Below are 7,422 nucleotides of genomic sequence, written 5' to 3'. Positions count from 1 at the left end.
TTCAGGCATGGAATAAAGTGGCGAGAGAACGACACGACCACGTTGGCCGCCGTCCCGTCTTCCGCTCTCGCTACATATATATATTGTAAAGCGGACTGAAAGAGCGAGGAAGAAGAAGAGATCGGACGCGCTGGAGCGATGGTGATTCGGCAGTGACAGTAGAGCGCTGACATTTTTCATTGTAAATAAACCCATCACATCCGTAACAGCTTTGGTGGAGCGGTGCTGGTTAACTTGCCATCCTGGACCCCGCAGCAGAAGTTCTTCGAAGAAGCAGACGCTTAGCTGGCCTACCTCCGGACAACATCAGCATGAACGATGACACAGCAATCCCATCGACGTCCTACGCTGCTGCATCCACCAGTGCCACCGACACGGCACAAGGTGGCCGTCGACCTCGGCAACCAGACTACTGGGCACCTGAGCCACTAATTTTCTCAGGTAAAATTGACGAAGACGTGGACGCTTGGCTAAAACACTTCGACAGAGTGAGCCGCTACTACGAATGGGGCGCACCGGCGAAGCTCGTGAACGTAGTATTCTTCCTTGCCGGGACAGCCTTGCTTTGGTTTGAGAACCATGAACATGTCCTCCCCACTTGGAATATATTTGTTAAGGAACTGAAGGCCTACTTTGGGGACACAAGTTCCATGAAAAAGAAAGCTGAGCAAACGCTGTCACGTAGGGCTCAGTTGCCCGGCGAGACGTGCACAACCTACATTGAAAAAGTGTTGAAGCTTTGCGGGATTGTCAACGCAAATATGTCTGACGAAGACAAATTCGGTCATTTGTTAAAAGGCATCGCCGAGGACGTGTACAATTTTTTGATAACAAAAGAAAACTTGAACACTCCTTCGATTTTCAGGCAGCAGTGTCGCGCATTCGAGGCGTTGAAGACCCGAAGAATTGTACCCAAGTTCGGGCGCTTGGACAATGTTCCCACTGTCGCAAGTATGGACGTCGCCACCTGCGAAGACATTTCCTTCCTCATACGTCGGGTAGTTCCAGAAGAGCTCGTACGACTTCAAGCAGGTGACGTTCACCACCAATGGTCGTTCGCCGCGTGCCCCGAACCACCTCCCGACTGGATGCGAGAGCGTCACGTCGAAAACCGACCACGCACAGAAACTGCAGATTTTACCCCGTGGCTTCCTTTCTCCCCGACGGGTCGTGGCCACCACCGGATGTCATCATCTCGAAGTGCCGCTGCGGACCTCCGACCGTCGTCAACCAGGCCTCTACCAGAAGATTACTATGCGTCATCACAAAATGTTCCTGTGGAGCACGACCCATCTCTGCGTACTTCTGCCACCTCTGCTCCTGCTAATGTAAGTCGACAAGTCCCCGTTTGCCACACATGTGATCTCCCAGGGCATATTTCGCGCTTCTGTCCCAGACGGCCGCCTGCACCGCCACGTTTTTCGACGTATCCGGCTCGTATGTACGAAACGCCTGTGCCGCCACGTTTTTCGACGCACCCGCCTCGTTGGCACGAAACCTGGACCTCTCACTCGGCCGACCACCGTCCCCGACAGCAATGGCCTAACGAATTTCGCAGCGAGTCCCCCGCCTCCGAGAGAAGCCTGACGCCGCCTCCGACACGGTCCCGCCGGTCGCCGTCTCCGCGTCGTCGGTCACCTTCCCCGCATCAGCTGGGAAACTAACTGGTGCGACCGATGGAGGTGCGGTCGCGGGATGGTCAGTTTCGCCAATTCCTCCTTCTGCTGTGATGTTGATGAACAAAGTGCGTGTGTGTATAGACGGTGTAGATACTCTTGCTCTTGTAGACACTGGTGCTGCTGTTTCGGTTATGAGCCTTCGTTTCAAACATCGTTTCTTGGGTCACAAAGTTATGTTCGCGTGGAATCGTAAAGAAAGTTTTCGTGGAGTTGGAGGCGAAGCGTTATGCCCTGTTGGTATTTGTTCAGTTGTACTCACGATTAGTGGACAAAATTTCCGAGTTGAATTCACTGTACTGGCTCGCGCAACTCATGACATCATTTTAGGGATAGACCTCCTTCACGAATGCGGCGCTACGCTTGACTGTGGAACTGGAGAGATTCTTCTACAAAGTACGTTGCCCGCTGCAATAGTTGACAATTTTCCGACTCTGCCCATCGATGCTCTTTCGTTGTCTGAAGATGTGACGATCCCTGGTCGGACAGCAGTGTTTGTGCCCGTATGCTCTTCTCATGTCCGCTCAAGACCCTGCACTGGACTTGTGGAGCCTGATCATGCAAACTCCATCAAGAAGAATGTGCTGGTCCCACGGTCTGTCCTTACAGCCATCGACGGATATGCTTGCTTATGGGCGCTCAACGCAGCCTCAGAGCCTGTTGTTCTACCAGCCGGATTCAAACTGGGAACGTTCGAGGAGCAGGCGACAATTGACGTCAGAATGGTCTCAGAGTTTCCAGCCATCAGTCAGACTGCGCCCAACTACTCAGCCGAGATTAAACGTATGATCAATAAGTCGTTGCCTTCTTCCGAGCAGAATGTCGTTGAGGAGGTACTTACACGCTACGCGGGAGTCTTTGATTTCGCTCAAAACAAGCGTTGTTCCATGTTGCCCGAATCCCGTATGCACCACCGCATCAACACGGGAGATGCTACACCGATAGGCCAGAAACCCTATCGCGTATCCTCGTCAGAGAGGCAAGTGATCGCCGATCAGGTCAACGACATGCTGCAGAAAGGCGTTATTCAAGAGTCAAGCAGTCCCTGGGCAGCTCCTGTTATAGTGGTAAAAAAGAAAGACAACTCTTGGCGATTTTGTGTAGACTACCGCCGTCTCAACGCCGTCACAAAGAAAGACGTGTATCCGCTTTCACGCATCGACGATGCTGTTGATTGTCTGCACTCGGCCGCATACTTTTCGTCCGTTGACCTAAAGTCTGGATACTGGCAGATACCAATGCATCCGCCTGACAGAGAGAAGACTGCTTTTGTCATGCCGGATGGGTTATTTGAATTTAACGTTATGCCGTATGGCTTATGTAATGCCCCAGCTACCATCGATCGGTTCATGGACTCCATGCTTCGCGGTCTCAAATGGGAGATATGTATGTGTTATCTCGATGATGTAATTATTTTTGGCAAGACATTCCACGAGCACCACCATCGGCTTATCGTTGTTCTAGATTGCGTCAAACAAGCTGGTCTTGTTTTAAACACAAAGAAGTGTCATTTTGGTGAGCGTCAAGCCCTTGTGCTTGGATATCTAGTCGACAGGGACGGTATATGATTAGACCCGCACAAAATCAGTGCTGTCCGAGACTTCTAGCAACCGACGTCTGTGAAGGATCTCCGTAGCTTCGTGGACCTGTGTTCTTATTTTCGTTGGTTTATCAAAGACTTCGCCCAGCTTGCTCATCCCCTGACAGAGTTGCTCCGCGAAAACGCCCCATTCCGATTGACCGTTGAGTGTGAGGCTGCTTTCGAGCAGCTGAAGTATTTGCTTACTTCTGGGCCCCTCTGGCGCCATTTCGACCCGGAGGCACTCACGGAACTGCATAAAGATGCTAGTGTTATCGGTGTTGGTGCCGTGCTAGTTCAATATCACGACAGCCGCCAGCACGTCGTGGCGTATGCAAGTCGTACTTTGACTAAGGCGGAGAGGAATTATACGGTCACCGAACTGGAACGTCTTGCAGTTGTTTTCACCGTCCAAAAGTTCAGACTGTTTAACTATCTGATCCAGATTGTGAGATAGGATGATATCATGCAAATATTGTAAATGTGAATTATTCGCGGTGCAAAAAAATCCGTTTTCCTAATCGACATCTGGCAGATTAAAATCACTTATAAGAAGAACATTATCGTTTGCGAAAGACGCCATGTGTGTAAAAAGATCGCGAAAGAATTCGGGGGGAGTGTCAGGTGCTCGATAAGCGGCAAAAAGTAAGAATGATTTATCCCAGCAAGAAAAATTTAGTGACACGGTTTCTAAGTTATCAGCCTGTCGTAAAGGGGTAGCGGCTATAGTGTTTTTTAACAAAACAGCCCCCCCCCCCTAGTACTTCTGTCACGCCGATACGCCCTGTACGACGGAGGAAACACAACTGCGTCTTCAATATTATCATGCAGCCAAGTTTCCGTTATGACAACTACACGAGGGTTGTAACTTAAAATAGTAGCCTCGAGGCTTTCCGATTTATTAACGACACTGCGGGCATTAATGTTTAAAACTCGAAGTTATTTAACTTCAGAGGAGGCCTCCACGGAGGAAAGTCAAGTATTTCTGGTACTGTTTTGACGACCGTCGATTTTGACCCTGAAATTGTTGCTTTCATCCCATGTGAAAAATTCATTGTTAATGCGCAGCTTATCGTTACGCAGGCTAACTTTCTTGCCTTGCTTTCTATCAGTTCTAGCGCTATCCCCCAGCAGTTTACGTTTCCTTAGCGTATTGCGCGAATAATCGTTCTGAACTGATATTCGAGTACCCTTTAGTCTACGAGCATTTTTTAAGATATGCTGTTTTTCAGTGACATCCTGGAAGTAAATGATGACTGGTCTTCCACTACCTGCGTTACCGAGGCGATGAATTCGGCCGACAGATTTACAATTAACCGAAAGTTTCTTGGAGAAAACTTCTTCAAGAACCTTATTTTTAAGAATAGCTTTAGTTTCACCCATATCCTCAGGGATCCCAAAAACTACTAAATTGGATCGCCTGCTCCTATCCTCGAGATCAGTCAACTTGGCCTCTAGCAATTTTACAGTACGTTCAAGGTCATCCACGCGTGAGGCTCGTCTTTCCGATTTGACGAATCTAGCTCCCCAATCAGCTATAACTTTTTCAACGTTATTCTGTTGTTCTCTGAGTGCAGTTACATCCGCTGTCAACTTTTTCTGGCCAGACAGCAGCTCCCTCAACATCGACTCGACAGAAGCACCACCACTGTTAGTGGGGCCGGGATTTGGCTCGACGTCACCGCACAACAGCAACAAACATACACAGTATACATCATAAGCAATAGAAGCACAGCGTTGGGGGCACGGCAAGACCAAAAGACCGCGACAATCACTCCTAATCGTGCTATAGCAGTTACTAACCTGCACGAGGTAGCAAAACGGTTTGAGCCACATGTTCGTCGATGGTCTGCCGTGCCCACAAAAGGCGTAGGTCTGGAGCTGGTGTCTTTTTAACTGGTGCGTCGACGTCACGTGGAACATAAGTGGTGGCACGAGTCATCATCTTCATCATCATCATCAGCCTGACTACGTCCACTGCAGGACAAAGGCCTCTCCCATGTTCCGCCAGTTAACCCGGTCCTGTGCTTGCTGCTGCCAATTTATACCCGCACACTTCTTAATCTCATCTGCCCACCTAATCTTCTGTCTCCCCCTAACCCGCTTCCCTTCTCTGGGAATCCAGTCAGTTACCCTTAATGACCAGCGGTTATCCTGTCTACGCGCTACATGCCCTGCCCATGTCCATTTCTTCTTCTTGATTTCAGCTATGATATCCTTAACCCCCGTTTGTTCCCTAATCCATTCTGCTCTCTTCTTGTCTCTTAAGGTGACACCTACCATTTTTCTTTCCATTGCTCGCTGCGTCGTCCTCAATTTAAGCTGAACCCTCTTTGTAATTCTCCAGGTTTCTGCTCCGTAGCTAAGTACCGGCAAGATACAGCTGTTATATGCCTTCCTCTTAAGGGATAATGGCAATCTACCTGTCATAATTTGAGAGTGCTTGCCGAATGTGCTCCACTTCATTCTTATTCTTCTAGTTACTTCAATCTCGTGGTTCGGCTCTGCGGTTATTACCTGCCCTAAGTAGACATAGTCTTTTACAACTTCAATTGCACTATTACCTATCTCGAAGCGCTGCTCCTTGCCGAGGTTGTTGTACATTACTTTCGTTTTCTGCAGATTAATTTTAAGACCCACCTTTCTGCTCTCCTTGTCTAACTCCGTAATCATGAGTTGCAATTCGTCCCCTGAGTTACTCAGCAATGCAATGTCATCGGCGAAGCAGGAGTGGCGTCCCAAAACAGCGAAGGTGAGACGTCGAACCAGCAGTGTCGCGACAACAGTGACGTAGTTGGAGACCAAGTGCACGTGGCGAAGTCAGGCAGATATGCCTGGTCCATTGCTCTAGTCTTCGGTAGTTGCAGAAACGTTGATCCGGACAGACCATGAACAAGGACCTGCACGAGGTAGCAAAACGGTTTGAGCCACATGTTCGTCGATGATCTGCCGTGCCCACCTGAAACGATGGCGGTTGCTTCAGCCACATCATCTGATGTGTCATGGTTTCTTCTACACTCGATCATACTTCGTCACGGGGCCTCTCGTGTGGTGATAAGTGATCGCGGCCGACAGTTTACCGCTGACGTTGTCGAAGAGTTGCTACGGCTTTGTGGGTGTCAGTATCGCCATTCCACGCCATACCACCCTCAGACCAACGGCCTCACTGAGCGCACCAATCGTACCATCATCAACATGCTTTCAATGTACGTCGCAGCGGATCACAAGAGCTGGGATGCCGTATTACCTTTTGTTACATACGCCTTTAATACCGCGAAACACAAAGTCACAGGTTATACGCCTTTCTTTCTTCTCTATGCTCGTCATCTCCAAAGTTTCCTTGACACCATACTTCCATTTTCGACGAACGAAAACGCCAGTGTGGCGCAGACTTTGTGTCGCGCCGAAGAAGCTCGTCGACTTACTCGGCTCCGAACTCTTTCCGCCCACGCTCGCGCGAAAGACCATTACGACGCAAAACACCCGCCCGTGACTTTCGCTACAGGTGATTTGGTCTGGCTGTGGACGCCTTTTCGAAAGAAGGGACTTTGCCAGAAGTTTCTTTCTAAGTACTCAGGACCATTCGTCATTACTCAGTGCTTAAGTGACATCACTTACGCTGTTGCGAAAGTGACAGCTCAGAACCGGCGTTCGCGCAAGACGCAAATTGTGCACATTGCCCGATTGAAGCCCTACAACAACCGATCGCTTCTACTCGCTCGGTGAGCTTCGTCTGACCCGGAGGGAAATGTAACGCGGAATGAAAGAGCGAGGAAGAAGAAGAGATCGGACGCGCTCGAGCGATGGTGATTCGGCAGTGACGGTAGAGCGCTGACATTTTTCATTGTAAATAAACCCATCACATCCGTAAATATATATATATATATATATATATATATATATATATATATATATATATATATATATATATATATATATATATATATATATATATATATATATATATATATATATATATATATTGTGACGTAGTGCTTTACATGCCTTTATTAGGCCTCGAAGGCATGGTCAAAACGTCAAAACAGCCACCTCCGAGGCAAGGAACAGATCCAAAGGATGTCCCCACAAAGATGAACAACACCATGTGATATTGATGTGAAAGTGATGAAGAAGCGTGTTGTAAATGCCCACAATCATGTCCCCCGC

This window comes from Rhipicephalus microplus, chromosome 7 (genome assembly GCF_043290135.1).
Source record: "Rhipicephalus microplus isolate Deutch F79 chromosome 7, USDA_Rmic, whole genome shotgun sequence".
Taxonomy (NCBI): domain Eukaryota; kingdom Metazoa; phylum Arthropoda; class Arachnida; order Ixodida; family Ixodidae; genus Rhipicephalus; species Rhipicephalus microplus.
Note: the sequence above shows the minus strand (reverse complement) of the source record.